At 45.0% G+C, this 16,212-nt stretch overlaps 1 non-coding gene and 1 pseudogene across 1 annotated transcript; both read left to right on the forward strand.

Moving 5' to 3' along the window:
• On the forward strand, nt 1–639 carry LOC144514662 (18S ribosomal RNA; the record flags this gene model as incomplete). Its single annotated transcript, XR_013501503.1, has 1 exon — nt 1–639. It is a non-coding gene; the product is annotated as an 18S ribosomal RNA (ribosomal RNA).
• Nucleotides 640–3,659: 3,020 nt separating this feature from the next.
• LOC144514660 (NADH-ubiquinone oxidoreductase chain 2 pseudogene) lies at nt 3,660–6,735 on the forward strand (annotated as a pseudogene).
• Nucleotides 6,736–16,212: the final 9,477 nt, after the last annotated feature.

The raw sequence follows: 16,212 nt of genomic DNA on the forward strand, positions 1-16,212 counted from the left end.
CTAAGACTAAAGCCGAACGCCCTCAAAGCTGTTATACGCACCCGATGGTGAGAAGTTCAATCACGAAAGTGGCTTTATACATCCTGAATCCACGAAAGCTAAGATACAAACTGGGATTAGATACCCCACTATGCCTAGCCATAAACATTGGTAGTACACTACACTCACTACCCGCCTGGGAACTACGAGCATTAGCTTGAAACCCAAAGGACTTGGCGGTGCTTTAGATCCCCCTAGAGGAGCCTGTTCTAGAACCGATAACCCCCGTTCAACCTCACCTTTCCTTGTTTTACCCGCCTATATACCGCCGTCGTCAGCTCACCCTGTGAAGGTTTAATAGTGAGCAAAATTGGTACAACCCAAAACGTCAGGTCGAGGTGTAGCGTATGGGAAGGGAAGAAATGGGCTACATTTCCTAATTGCAGGAAATACGAACGATGTACTGAAATGTATGTCCGAAGGAGGATTTAGCAGTAAGCAGGAAATAGAGCGTCCCGCTGAAATTGGCTCTGAAGCGCGTACACACCGCCCGTCACTCTCCCCAAGCCTAACAAACTATAATAACTAAAACCTTATAATAGCGAAGGGGAGGCAAGTCGTAACATGGTAAGTGTACCGGAAGGTGCACTTGGAAAAATCAGAGCGTAGCTGAAACAGAAAAGCATCTCTCTTACACTGAGAAGGCCCCCGTGCAAATCGGGTCGCTCTGATGCCCAACAGCTAGCCCCCCCCAACCAGAAACAACAAACCAACATTAATACCCCTAAATACACTAATATTAGTATTAAACAAACCATTTTTCCCCCTAAGTATGTGTGACAGAAAAGGGCCTGTGGAGCCATAGAGAAAGTACCGCAAGGGAACGCTGAAAGAGAAATGAAATAATCCAGTGAAGCCTAAAGAAGCAGAGATCCAACCTCGTACCTTTTGCATCATGATTTAGCCAGTGTGCCCCAAGCAAAGCGTACTTTAGTTTGACAACCCGAAACTAAGTGAGCTACTCCAAGACAGCCTATTAAATAGGGCAAACCCGTCTCTGTGGCAAAAGAGTGGGAAGAGCTTTGAGTAGAGGTGACAGACCTACCGAACTTAGTTATAGCTGGTTGCCTGGGAATTGGATAGAAGTTCAGCCTCCCGGATTCTTCATTCACCTCAGCCTTACCCCTCCTGATACCCCTAAGAAGCCAAGAGAGTTAGTCAAAGGGGGTACAGCCCCTTTGAATCAAGATACAACTTTTACAGGAGGGTAAAGATCATAATATATTTTAAGGTACAATATTTTGGTGGGCCTAAAAGCAGCCATCCCCATAGAAAGCGTTAAAGCTCAGATATATTTCTTAACCCCCCTATTCTGATCACCAAATCTTATCCCCCTAGTTCTACCAGGCCGTCCCATGCCGACATGGGAGTGACCCTGCTAATATGAGTAATAAGAGAGCCTCCGCCTCTCTCCTTGCACGCGTGTAATTCGGAACGGACAACCCACCGAACCTTAACGGCCCCAAACAAAGAGGGTACTGAACAACAGACTAAAAAACTAGAAAAACATTCAAAAACAACCGTTAACCCCACACAGGCCTGCCCCCAAGGAAAGACTAAAAGAAAGAGAAGGAACTCGGCAAACACATAAAGCCTCGCCTGTTTACCAAAAACATCGCCTCTTGTAGAACTTAACAAATAAGAGGTCCCGCCTGCCCTGTGACTATTAGTTTAACGGCCGCGGTATTTTGACCGTGCGAAGGTAGCGCAATCACTTGTCTTTTAAATGAAGACCTGTATGAATGGCATAACGAGGGCTTAACTGTCTCCTCTTTCTAGTCAATGAAATTGATCTTCCCGTGCAGAAGCGGGAATGGTAACATAAGACGAGAAGACCCTATGAAGCTTTAGACACAAGACAGATCATGCTAAACACCCCTCAATAAAGGACTAAACCAAATGAACCCTGTCCTAATGTCTTTGGTTGGGGCGACCGCGGGGAAACAAAAAACCCCCACGTGGAATGGGAGCACCCCTCCTACAACTATGAGCCCCAGCTCTAGTTAACAGAACTTCTGACCAGTAAGATCCGGCAGTGCCGATCAACGAACCGAGTTACTCTAGGGATAACAGCGCAATCCTCTTTTAGAGCCCATATCGACAAGGGGGTTTACGACCTCGATGTTGGATCAGGACATCCTAATGGTGTAGCCGCTATTAAGGGTTCGTTTGTTCAACGATTAAAGTCCTACGTGATCTGAGTTCAGACCGGAGTAATCCAGGTCAGTTTCTATCTATGACATGATCTTCTCTAGTACGAAAGGACCGAGAAGAGGAGGCCCCTCCCTTAAGTACGCCTCACCCTCACCTAATGAAAACAACTAAAATAGGCAAGAGGGCATTCCCCCCACCCACCGGAGAAAACGGTATGTTAAGGTGGCAGAAACTGGTAATTGCAAAAGACCTAAGCCCTTTCCACAGAGGTTCAAATCCTCTCCTTAACTATGGTCTTAATATTCACGACCCATATTATTAATCCTCTTGCCTTTATCGTACCAGTCCTGTTAGCTGTTGCCTTCTTAACACTACTTGAACGGAAAGTACTGGGATATATGCAATTACGAAAAGGTCCAAATATTGTTGGGCCTTACGGCCTATTACAACCAATTGCTGATGGTGTTAAACTCTTTATTAAGGAACCTGTTCGCCCTTCCACCTCTTCCCCTGTCCTTTTTCTTCTAGCCCCTGTACTTGCTCTCACACTTGCCCTAACCCTTTGGGCCCCTATACCCATGCCGTATCCTGTCGTTGACCTTAACCTCGGGATCTTGTTTCTACTAGCCCTATCAAGCCTAGCAGTCTACTCTATTCTAGGCTCAGGGTGGGCCTCCAATTCTAAATACGCATTAATTGGTGCCTTACGAGCCGTAGCCCAAACAATCTCCTACGAGGTCAGTCTAGGACTAATTCTCCTAAACATTGTTATTTTTACAGGAGGTTTCACATTACAAACCTTTAACGTAGCCCAAGAAAGTGTCTGACTAGTCCTACCAGCATGACCCCTCGCCGCAATATGATACATCTCTACCTTAGCAGAAACTAACCGTGCCCCCTTTGATCTAACTGAGGGCGAATCCGAACTAGTCTCAGGGTTTAATGTTGAATATGCCGGAGGCCCCTTTGCCCTATTCTTTTTAGCAGAATATGCAAATATTTTACTTATAAATACACTCTCCGCAACTTTGTTCCTAGGGGCCTCTCACATTCCCGCTATTCCTGAACTTACTGCTATCAATCTTATAACTAAGGCAGCCCTCCTCTCAATCGTTTTTCTCTGAGTACGAGCCTCATACCCCCGATTCCGGTATGACCAACTTATACACCTAATTTGAAAGAATTTCCTTCCACTAACACTAGCATTAGTTATTTGACACCTGGCGCTCCCAATTTCATTTGCTGGCCTACCCCCTCAAACCTAGCCGAGGAGTTGTGCCTGAAGCAAAGGGTCACTTTGATAGAGTGAACTATGAGGGTTAAAGTCCCCCCAACTCCTTAGAAAGAAGGGACTCGAACCCTACCTAAAGAGATCAAAACTCTCAGTGCTTCCACTACACCACTTTCTAATAAAGTCAGCTAATTAAGCTTTTGGGCCCATGACCCAAACATGTTGGATAATAACCTTCCTTTATTGTATGGCTCCATACACTCTGGCTATTATACTATTTACCCTCGGGCTCGGAACGTCTATTACATTCGCGAGTTCGCACTGATTAATTGCCTGAATGGGTCTTGAAATCAATACCCTTGCTATCATCCCCCTAATAGCCCAAGACCACTCCCCCCGAGGAGTTGAAGCCTCCGCAAAATACTTCATTGTTCAATCGACCGCAGGCGCTGCGCTTCTTTTTGCCAGCGCTACCAATGCTTGATTTACAGGGTACTGGGATATTCAACAAATTTCACATCCCCTCCCTGTTGCTCTTATTACCACAGCCTTGGCATTCAAAATGGGGCTTGCCCCCCTCCACACATGACTCCCCGAGATTATTCAAGGCCTTAATCTCACCACAGGGCTAATTCTATCTACTTGACAAAAACTCGCCCCTTTCACCCTAATACTCCAAATCTATCCTCCTGCCACACCAACCCTTATTGTCCTAGGACTGGCTTCCATCCTGTTCGGGGGATGAGGAGGACTTAATCAAACACAGCTCCGAAAACTCCTCGCCTACTCCTCAATTACCCACCTGGGTTGAATAATCCTTGTACTTCAATTCTCGCCCCCCTTGGCGCTTCTTTCCCTGTTAACATATTTTCTTATAACCTTTTCAGCTTTTCTTGTATTCAAGTTTAATAAAGCAACCACTATTAACACACTTGCCATCTCCTGAGCAAAAGCACCAATTATTACAACCCTCCTCCCACCAGTCCTTCTGTCCCTAGGAGGCCTACCCCCTCTGACAGGCTTTATATCAAAATGACTAATTCTACAAGAACTAGCTTCACAAGGCCTTGCTGTCACAGCAACCTTAGCCGCATTATCCTCGCTTCTCAGCCTTTACTTCTATCTCCGGATCGCCCATGCAATGACACTAACAACACCTCCAAATGACATTCCAGGGATAACACCCTGACGACACGGCGCCTCTCCTCTTTCTCAACCTATAGCTATAGCAATAATTGTCTCTATTATTTTACTGCCTCTGACGCCAGCCATCCTGGCATTCTTCACGCGGTAAGAGACTTAGGCTAACACAAGACCAAGGGCCTTCAAAGCCCTCAGCGAGGGTGAAAATCCCTCAGTCCCTGATAAGACTTGCGGGATATTACCCCACATCTCCTGCATGCAAAACAGACACTTTAATTAAGCTAAAGCCTTACCTAGATAGGTAGGCCTCGATCCTACAAACTCTTAGTTAACAGCTAAGCGCTCAAACCAGCGAGCATCCATCTAACTTTCCCCCGCCTGTCCGGAGACTAAAGGCGGGGGAAAGCCCCGGCAGACGTTAGTCTGCTCCTTAAGATTTGCAATCTAATATGTCAAACACCTCGGGGCTTGATAAGAAGAGGATTTGAACCTCTGTTTGTGGGGTTACAATCCACCGCTTGGGCACTCAGCCATCCTACCTGTGGCCATCACACGTTGATTCTTCTCGACCAATCACAAAGATATCGGCACCCTTTATCTAGTATTTGGTGCTTGAGCCGGAATAGTGGGCACAGCTCTAAGCCTACTCATCCGAGCGGAACTAAGCCAGCCCGGCGCTCTCCTTGGAGACGACCAAATTTATAACGTAATTGTTACGGCACATGCCTTTGTAATAATCTTCTTTATAGTAATACCCATTATGATTGGAGGTTTTGGGAACTGACTCATCCCACTCATAATTGGTGCCCCCGATATAGCATTCCCTCGAATAAATAACATAAGCTTTTGACTTCTGCCCCCCTCTTTCCTTCTCCTCCTTGCCTCCTCAGGGGTTGAGGCAGGAGCTGGTACCGGGTGGACTGTTTATCCCCCATTAGCTGGAAACCTGGCACACGCCGGGGCATCTGTCGACTTAACCATTTTTTCTCTACATTTAGCAGGAATTTCCTCAATTCTAGGCGCAATTAATTTTATCACAACTATTATTAACATAAAACCCCCTGCTATTTCTCAATACCAGACCCCTTTATTTGTTTGAGCCGTATTAATTACCGCTGTACTTCTACTACTTTCCCTCCCCGTGCTCGCCGCTGGCATTACAATGCTCCTTACGGACCGAAATCTAAACACCACATTCTTTGACCCTGCAGGAGGAGGGGACCCTATTCTCTACCAACACCTATTCTGATTCTTCGGCCACCCAGAAGTATACATTCTTATTCTTCCCGGCTTTGGAATAATCTCACACATTGTTGCCTACTATGCAGGCAAAAAAGAACCTTTCGGCTATATGGGCATAGTGTGAGCTATAATGGCTATTGGACTCTTAGGCTTCATTGTTTGGGCCCATCATATATTTACAGTTGGTATAGATGTTGACACCCGAGCCTATTTCACATCTGCCACCATAATCATCGCAATTCCCACGGGTGTTAAGGTATTTAGCTGACTCGCAACCCTTCATGGGGGCTCTATTAAATGAGAGACTCCCCTTCTATGGGCACTTGGCTTCATTTTCTTATTCACAGTGGGCGGACTAACTGGCATTGTGCTAGCCAACTCCTCCTTAGACATTGTTCTTCATGATACTTACTACGTAGTAGCCCATTTCCACTATGTCTTATCCATGGGCGCCGTGTTTGCCATCGTTGCTGCTTTTGTCCACTGATTCCCCCTGTTCTCAGGCTACACTCTTCACAGCACTTGAACAAAAATTCACTTTGGAATCATGTTTGTAGGTGTTAACCTAACATTCTTCCCCCAACATTTCCTTGGCCTAGCCGGAATACCTCGCCGATACTCAGACTACCCAGACGCTTATACCCTATGAAACACAGTTTCATCAATTGGGTCTCTCATCTCCTTGGTCGCAGTTATTATATTCTTATTTATTATCTGGGAGGCTTTTGCCGCCAAACGTGAAGTTCTAGCAGTAGAGCTGACTGCGATAAACGTGGAGTGACTACACGGCTGCCCTCCCCCTTATCACACATTTGAGGAGCCTGCTTTTGTCCAAGTTCAATCAAACTAACGAGAAAGGGAGGAGTCGAACCCCCATAGGCTGGTTTCAAGCCAACCACATGACCGCTCTGTCACTTTCTTTATAAGATACTAGTAAAGTAGCTATTACACTGCTTTGTCAAGGCAGAGTCGTGGGTTGAACCCCCGCGTATCTTATTTTACTAATGGCCCACCCCTCACAGCTCGGTTTTCAAGATGCAGCTTCCCCTGTTATAGAAGAACTTCTTCATTTCCACGACCACGCCTTAATAATCGTGTTCCTAATCAGCACGCTAGTACTTTACATTATTGTGGCCATAGTCACCACTAAACTTACCAATAAATATATCCTAGACTCCCAAGAAATTGAAATTATTTGAACTGTACTCCCAGCGGTTATTCTTATCCTAATCGCTCTCCCCTCCCTTCGAATCCTCTACCTTATAGATGAAATCAATGACCCCCACTTAACAATTAAAGCCATAGGACATCAATGATACTGAAGCTACGAGTATACCGACTATGATGCTCTTGGGTTCGACTCCTACATAATTCCTACACAAGACCTTACCCCCGGCCAATTCCGCCTTTTAGAAGCAGACCACCGAATAGTAATCCCAGTTGAATCCCCCATCCGTGTACTAGTCTCTGCTGAAGATGTCCTCCACTCATGGGCAGTCCCTGCACTTGGTGTAAAGATAGACGCAGTTCCTGGGCGCCTTAATCAAACAGCCTTTATTGCATCCCGACCAGGGGTCTTCTATGGGCAATGCTCTGAAATTTGTGGGGCAAACCATAGCTTTATACCCATTGTAGTCGAAGCAGTTCCTTTAGAGCACTTTGAAAGCTGATCCGCCCTAATACTTGAAGACGCCTCGCTAAGAAGCTAAACAGGGCCTAGCGTTAGCCTTTTAAGCTAAAGATTGGTGACCCCCGACCACCCTTAGCGGTCATGCCTCAGCTTAACCCAACCCCCTGGCTTGCCATCCTAGTCTTTACATGACTAGTGTTTTTAATCATCATCCCCACAAAAGTAATGGCCCATGCCTACCCTAACGAACCCACAACTCAAAGTACAGAAAAACCTAAAAAAGAGGCCTGAACCTGATCATGATATTAAGCTTCTTTGACCAGTTTATAAGCCCTGTATATCTAGGGGTCCCCCTCATAGCCCTTGCTTTAACCCTCCCCTGAATCCTTTACCCTACGCCTTCTGGTCGATGACTAAATAATCGACTCCTTGCCCTTCAAAGCTGGTCTATTAACCGGTTCACCCAACAGCTCCTTCTTCCATTAAACCTGGGGGGCCACAAATGAGCCACTCTATTTACTTCCTTAATGATTTTCTTATTTACTACTAACATGCTTGGGCTCCTTCCCTACACCTTCACCCCTACCACTCAGCTATCCCTCAACCTAGGACTTGCAGTGCCACTGTGGTTAGCAACAGTCCTTATCGGCATGCGAAATCAACCAACCCATGCCCTCGGACATCTTCTCCCTGAAGGAACCCCCGGCCCTCTTATCCCTGTTCTTATCTTTATCGAAACAATTAGCCTATTTATTCGTCCCCTCGCCCTAGGTGTTCGGCTTACAGCCAACCTTACAGCAGGCCATCTCTTAATTCAACTCATCGCTACCGCCGCTTTTGTACTCCTGCCCCTTATACCCGCAGTAGCCGTCCTTACTTCTGTAGTACTCGTTCTTCTAACCCTCCTAGAAGTTGCCGTAGCTATAATCCAAGCCTACGTATTCGTACTACTTCTCTCCCTTTACCTTCAGGAAAACGTATAATGACCCACCAAGCACACGCATACCACATAGTCGACCCCAGCCCTTGACCGCTCACAGGGGCAGTAGCCGCCCTATTAATAACATCTGGCCTTGCAATCTGATTCCACTTCCACTCAACAACACTTATAGGTCTTGGGACAGTCCTCCTCCTTTTAACAATATACCAATGATGGCGAGATATTATTCGAGAAGGCACATTCCAGGGACATCACACTCCCCCTGTACAGAAAGGACTTCGGTACGGGATAATCCTTTTCATTACCTCAGAAATCTTCTTTTTTATTGGATTTTTCTGAGCATTCTATCACTCAAGCTTAGCCCCAACCCTGGAACTAGGAGGCTGCTGGCCCCCCACAGGTATCACCCCTTTAGATCCCTTCGAAGTCCCCCTACTTAACACCGCCGTCTTACTCGCCTCCGGGGTGACAGTTACTTGGGCTCACCATAGCATTATAGAAGGAGAGCGAAAACAGGCTATTCAGTCCCTCACACTTACGATCCTTCTAGGATTTTACTTTACCTTCCTTCAAGCAATAGAATACTACGAAGCTCCTTTCACCATTGCAGACGGCGTCTATGGCGCCACATTTTTTGTAGCCACAGGCTTCCACGGCCTCCATGTCATCATTGGCTCCACATTCTTAGCCATCTGCTTATCCCGCCAGATTCAATACCACTTCACGTCTGAACATCACTTCGGGTTTGAAGCAGCCGCCTGATACTGACACTTCGTAGACGTTGTCTGACTTTTCCTTTATATCTCTATCTACTGATGAGGTTCCTAGTCTTTCTAGTATTAGACAGTATAAGTGACTTCCAATCACCCGGTCTTGGTTAAAGTCCAAGGAAAGATAATGAGTCTAATTACGACTGTAATTTTTATTACCTCCGCCCTGGCTATTATCTTAGCCCTTGTTTCTTTCTGACTGCCCCAGATAGCGCCAGACCACGAGAAAATATCCCCCTACGAATGCGGCTTTGACCCCCTAGGCTCTGCCCGCCTGCCTTTCTCCCTTCGCTTTTTTCTTATCGCTATCCTATTCCTCCTATTTGATTTAGAGATTGCCCTTCTTCTGCCACTTCCCTGAGGAGATCAACTTGAAACTCCCCTCCTAACATTCCTATGGGCCTCCGCCGTTTTAGCTATTCTGACCCTGGGCCTTATCTATGAATGACTTCAAGGCGGCCTAGAATGAGCCGAATAGGCGATTAGTCTAAGAAAAACATTTGATTTCGGCTCAAAAACTTGTGGTTAAAGTCCATAATTGCCTAATGACCCCCGTTCACTTTGCTTTCTCATCAGCCTTCGCCCTGGGACTGACAGGACTAGCATTCCACCGCACCCACCTTCTCTCCGTCCTTCTATGTTTAGAAGGAATGATGCTTTCTTTATTTATTGCCCTCTCCGTTTGAACTTTACAGCTAAACTCAACAAACTTCTCAGCAGCCCCAATGCTCCTCTTAGCATTTTCAGCCTGTGAAGCAAGCGCAGGCCTCGCCCTTCTGGTTGCCACCGCCCGAACCCACGGCACTGACCGCCTACAAAGCCTTAATTTACTGCAATGTTAAAAATTCTAATCCCTACACTTATACTAATCCCGACTGCTTGAGGAACTCCCGCCAAATGACTCTGACCTACCACCCTTGTTCATAGCCTCATCATCGCCCTTGTCAGCTTAACCTGCTTAAAAAATATATCTGAAACCGGCTGATCAAGTCTAGGACTTTACATAGCAACAGACCCCCTCTCAACTCCCCTTTTAGTACTTACCTGCTGGCTGTTACCCCTAATAATCTTAGCAAGTCAAAACCACACAGCATTAGAGCCCCTCAATCGCCAACGTATATATATTACTCTTCTGACATCCCTCCAGTTTTTTCTCATCTTGGCTTTCAGTGCTACAGAAATAACTATATTTTATGTTATGTTTGAAGCCACCCTTATCCCCACCCTTATTATTATTACCCGGTGAGGAAATCAGATGGAACGGCTCAATGCAGGGGTTTATTTCCTATTTTACACCTTAGCAGGCTCTCTCCCCCTACTAGTTGCCTTACTTCTTCTGCAAAACAGCACTGGCACCCTGTCCTTACTTACGCTGCAATTCTCTGACCCTCTTCTACTAACCTCCTACGCAGATAAGCTATGATGGACAGGGTGCCTTCTAGCCTTTCTAGTAAAAATGCCTCTCTACGGAATCCACCTGTGATTACCAAAAGCGCACGTCGAAGCACCCATTGCAGGCTCAATAATCCTTGCAGCTGTCCTACTAAAACTAGGGGGTTATGGAATGATACGAATTGTAGTAGTACTAGAACCATTAACCAAAGACCTAAGCTACCCATTTATTATCTTTGCCCTCTGAGGAGTAGTCATAACTGGGTCCATCTGCCTCCGCCAAACAGACCTAAAATCCCTCATCGCCTACTCTTCCGTGAGTCATATGGGTTTAGTCGTAGGGGGCATTTTAACCCAAACACCCTGAGGCTTCTCAGGAGCCCTTATTCTTATAATTGCTCACGGTTTAACATCCTCTGCCCTCTTCTGTCTAGCAAATACAAACTATGAGCGCACCCATAGTCGAACCATACTTCTGGCTCGTGGCCTACAAGTAGTACTGCCTTTAATAACAGCCTGATGGTTCACTGCTAGTCTAGCTAACCTGGCTCTCCCCCCTCTTCCAAATCTTATAGGAGAATTAATAATTATTACCTCCTTATTTAACTGATCCTGATGGACCCTAACATTGACTGGAACTGGCACATTAATTACTGCAAGTTACTCCCTTTATATATTCCTTATAACACAACGAGGTCCAATCCCTACACATATATTAGCCTTAGACCCCTCCCACTCTCGAGAACACTTGCTAATAGCCCTCCACATACTTCCGTTGGCCCTTCTTATGTTCAAACCCGAGTTAATTTGAGGATGAACATACTGTAGATATAGTTTAACAAAAACACTAGATTGTGATTCCAGAAATAGGGGTTAAAATCCCCTTATCCACCGAGAGAGGCTCGCCAGCAACGAAGACTGCTAATCTTCGCGACCTTGGTTGAACCCCAGGGCTCACTCGTCCTCGCTTCTAAAGGATAACAGCTCATCCATTGGTCTTAGGAACCAAAAACTCTTGGTGCAAATCCAAGTAGTAGCTATGCACCCCACTTCCCTTATAATAACGTCGAGCCTGGTTATTATTTTCTCACTATTAGCATATCCTGTGCTCAACACGCTTAACCCTAGCCCTCTCGAACAGAACTGGGCACTTTCCCACCCCAAAACTGCAGTAAAACTGGCTTTTTTAGTTAGCCTTCTTCCCCTCTTTTTATTCCTTAACGAAGGGGCAGAAGCAATTATCACCTCCTGAAACTGAATAAATACCTCAACTTTTGATGTAAATATCAGCCTCAAGTTCGATTATTATTCAGTTATTTTCACCCCCGTCGCCCTGTATGTTACTTGATCTATTTTAGAATTTGCATCTTGGTATATACATGCAGACCCCTTAATAAATCGCTTTTTCAAATATCTCCTTATTTTTCTCATCGCCATGATTACGCTAGTTACAGCAAATAACATATTTCAACTCTTTATTGGATGAGAGGGGGTAGGCATTATATCTTTCCTTCTCATCGGGTGATGGTATGGGCGGGCAGATGCAAACACCGCAGCCCTACAGGCAGTCATATACAACCGAGTGGGGGACATTGGCCTTATCCTTGCCATGGCATGAATAGCTACAAACCTAAACTCCTGAGAAATACAACATATATTCACAGCCGCCAAAGGTTTCGACCTCACTCTCCCCCTTCTGGGACTGATTGTTGCCGCGACCGGAAAATCAGCTCAATTTGGACTTCACCCCTGACTACCCTCTGCTATAGAGGGTCCTACACCGGTCTCTGCCCTACTGCACTCTAGCACCATGGTCGTCGCAGGAGTCTTTCTTTTAATCCGAATGAGCCCCCTTTTAGCAGAAAACCAGCCCGCTCTGACTGTCTGCCTTTGTCTTGGAGCCATAACCACCCTATTTACAGCCACATGTGCCTTAACCCAGAATGATATTAAAAAAATCATTGCATTCTCAACATCAAGCCAACTAGGACTAATAATAGTGACCATTGGGTTAAATCAACCCCAATTAGCTTTCCTTCACATCTGTACTCATGCTTTCTTTAAAGCAATACTTTTCCTCTGCTCTGGCTCTATTATCCATAGCCTTAATGATGAACAAGACATTCGAAAAATAGGAGGCATACACCACCTTACCCCCTTCACATCCTCCTGCCTGACTATTGGAAGCCTCGCCCTTACAGGCACCCCCTTTTTAGCAGGCTTTTTCTCCAAAGATGCTATCATTGAAGCACTAAACACATCCAACTTAAACGCCTGAGCCCTAGTCCTTACTCTACTAGCTACTTCTTTTACCGCCATCTATAGCCTTCGTGTCGTCTATTTTGTGACCATAGGCCACCCCCGTTTCAACCCCCTGCCTCCTATTAATGAAAATAACCCCGCAGTAACTAACCCCCTTAAACGACTAGCCTGAGGTAGCGTAATTGCTGGCCTCTTAATCACCTCAAATATCCTCCCACTGAAAACACCAGTAATAACTATACCTCCGCTGCTTAAACTTGCCGCACTAGTCGTCACAGTCCTAGGTCTTCTCTTAGCCCTAGAACTGGCCTCCCTAACAAGTAAACAATTTAAAACCGTACCACACCTGACATCACATCATTTTTCTAATATACTAGGCTTCTTCCCTGCAATCATCCATCGCTTTGCTCCCAAGCTCAACCTAGTCTTAGGCCAAACAATTGCTAGCCAAATAATCGACCAAACATGACTGGAAAAAACTGGCCCTAAAGCCGTAGTCACCTTAAATATTCCCCTTGTAACAACTACAAGTAACATACAACGAGGTATAATTAAAACATCCCTTGCTTTATTCCTCTTAACCCTGGCCATTGCCGCCCTCCTATTTACTAATTAAACAGCCCGAAGTGTCCCTCGACTAAGACCCCGGGTCAACTCCAGCACAACAAGAAGCGTTAATAGTAAAGCCCAGGCACTAATAACTAACATACCTCCTCCTGCAGAATATATTAATGCCACCCCACCAGTATCCCCTCGAAATACAGAAAATTCACTAAGCTCATCCCCCGGGACTCATGAAAACTCATATCACCCTCCCCAAAATTTACTTGAAATAACCACAACCCCTAACACGTAAAGGGCTATATAACCCGCAACCGGGCGACTTCCCCAAGTCTCAGGGTACGGCTCGGCAGCAAGCGCTGCCGAATATGCAAATACAACCAATATTCCCCCGAGATAAATTAAAAATAAGACCAAAGAAAGAAAAGCCCCGCCGTAACTAACTAAGACCCCACACCCCATGCCCGCAACTACTACTAATCCCAAAGCAGCAAAGTATGGGGAAGGGTTAGAGGCAACTGCAACTAACCCCAGCACTAACCCTAATAAGAATAAAGACATAACATAGGTCATAATTCCTGCCAGGACTCTAACCAGGACTAATGGCTTGAAAAACCACCGTTGTTATTCAACTACAAGAACACTTAATGGCAAGCCTACGAAAAACTCACCCCCTACTAAAAATTGCAAATGACGCACTAGTTGACCTACCCGCCCCCTCTAATATTTCAGTATGATGAAACTTTGGTTCCCTACTCGGCCTCTGTTTAATTACCCAAATCCTCACAGGCCTCTTCTTGGCTATACACTACACCGCTGATATCGCAACAGCCTTTTCATCAGTCGCCCACATTTGCCGTGACGTAAATTACGGCTGACTCATTCGAAATATTCATGCCAACGGTGCTTCTTTCTTCTTCATCTGCATTTATTTGCACATCGGCCGAGGCCTATACTACGGGTCCTACCTCTACAAAGAGACATGAAATGTAGGAGTCATCCTCCTCCTTCTTGTCATGATAACTGCTTTTGTGGGGTATGTACTGCCCTGAGGACAAATATCATTCTGAGGCGCCACTGTTATTACTAACCTTTTATCTGCAGTACCCTACGTAGGTAATACACTCGTACAATGAATTTGAGGGGGCTTCTCAGTAGATAATGCTACCCTCACTCGATTTTTTGCCTTCCATTTCCTCTTTCCTTTTGTCATTGCAGGCGCCACTCTAATTCACCTACTGTTTCTCCACGAAACAGGATCCAATAATCCCCTAGGTTTAAACTCCGATGCCGACAAAATTTCTTTCCACCCCTACTTTTCCTACAAAGACCTCTTAGGCTTTGCAGTCCTCCTTATTACTCTCACAGCCCTCGCCCTCTTTTCCCCCAATCTCCTAGGAGACCCAGACAATTTCACTCCCGCTAACCCCCTAATCACACCTCCACACATCAAGCCTGAGTGATACTTCCTATTTGCATATGCAATCCTCCGCTCCATCCCTAACAAACTGGGAGGTGTACTGGCCCTGCTAGCTTCAATCCTTGTCCTCATAGTAGTCCCCATTCTTCACACTTCTAAACAACGAAGTATTACATTCCGCCCCCTCTCTCAACTCTTCTTTTGAACCTTAATTGCAGACGTTGCTATTCTTACCTGAATTGGGGGAATACCAGTCGAACACCCCTTTGTTATTATTGGACAAATTGCATCTTTCTTATACTTCTTCCTATTCCTTGTACTCTCCCCATTAGCAGGATGGGCTGAAAACAAAGCCCTAGGATGATCCTGCATTAGTAGCTCAGAGCCAGAGCACCGGTCTTGTAAACCGGACGCCGGAGGTTAAAATCCTCCCTAACGCTCAAAGAAAGGAGATTTTAACTCCCACCCCTAACTCCCAAAGCTAGGATTCTTAATTAAACTATTCTTTGCAAATATTTCGCAAATATTTCGCAAATATTTCGCAAATATTTCGCAAATATTTCGCAAATATTTCGCAAATATTTCGCAAATATTTCGCAAATATTTCGCAAATTTTCGCAAATATTTCGCAAATTTTCGCCAATTTTCGCCAAGCATTTAGTAGTCACTTAATAGTCATTTAACAAGCATTTACAAGCATTTAACAAGCATTTAGTAGTCACTTAATAGTCATTTAACAAGCATTTAACAAGCATTTAACAAGCATTTAGTAGTCACTTAATAGTCATTTAACAAGCATTTAACAAGCATTTAACAAGCATTTAGTAGGCGTTTAGCAGGCATTTAACAAGTACTTGCAAACATTTGATAGCACAAAGTACATATATGTATTTACACCATACATCTATATTAACCATATCAATGGCATTCAAGTACATATATGTTTTATCAACATATCTAGGATTAACACATTCATATATCACCATTACCCTAAGGGTTACATAAAGCATCTAGACCTTTATCTAACAATATATTAAATCAAGGATAGGCGATTATTTAAGACCGAACACCTCTACTCATAAGTTAAGTTATACCTTTACCCAACATCTCGCCATACCTCAAAATCTTAATGTAGTAAGAGCCTACCATCAGTTGATTTCTTAATGCTCACGGTTATTGAAGGTGAGGGACAACTATTGTGGGGGTTTCACACAGTGAATTATTCCTGGCATTTGGTTCCTACTTCAGGGCCATAACTTGATATTATTCCTCCCACTTTCATCGACGCTTGCATAAGTTAATGGTGGAGTACATACTCCTCGTTACCCACCTAGCCGGGGCGTTCTTTCCATCGGGCAAGGGGTTCCCTTTTTTTTTTTTCCTTTCACCTGGCATTTCACAGTGCACACGGTATTGACTGACAAGGTT

Source organism: Sander vitreus, unplaced genomic scaffold (assembly GCF_031162955.1).
Source record: "Sander vitreus isolate 19-12246 unplaced genomic scaffold, sanVit1 ctg656_0, whole genome shotgun sequence".
Classification (NCBI taxonomy): domain Eukaryota; kingdom Metazoa; phylum Chordata; class Actinopteri; order Perciformes; family Percidae; genus Sander; species Sander vitreus.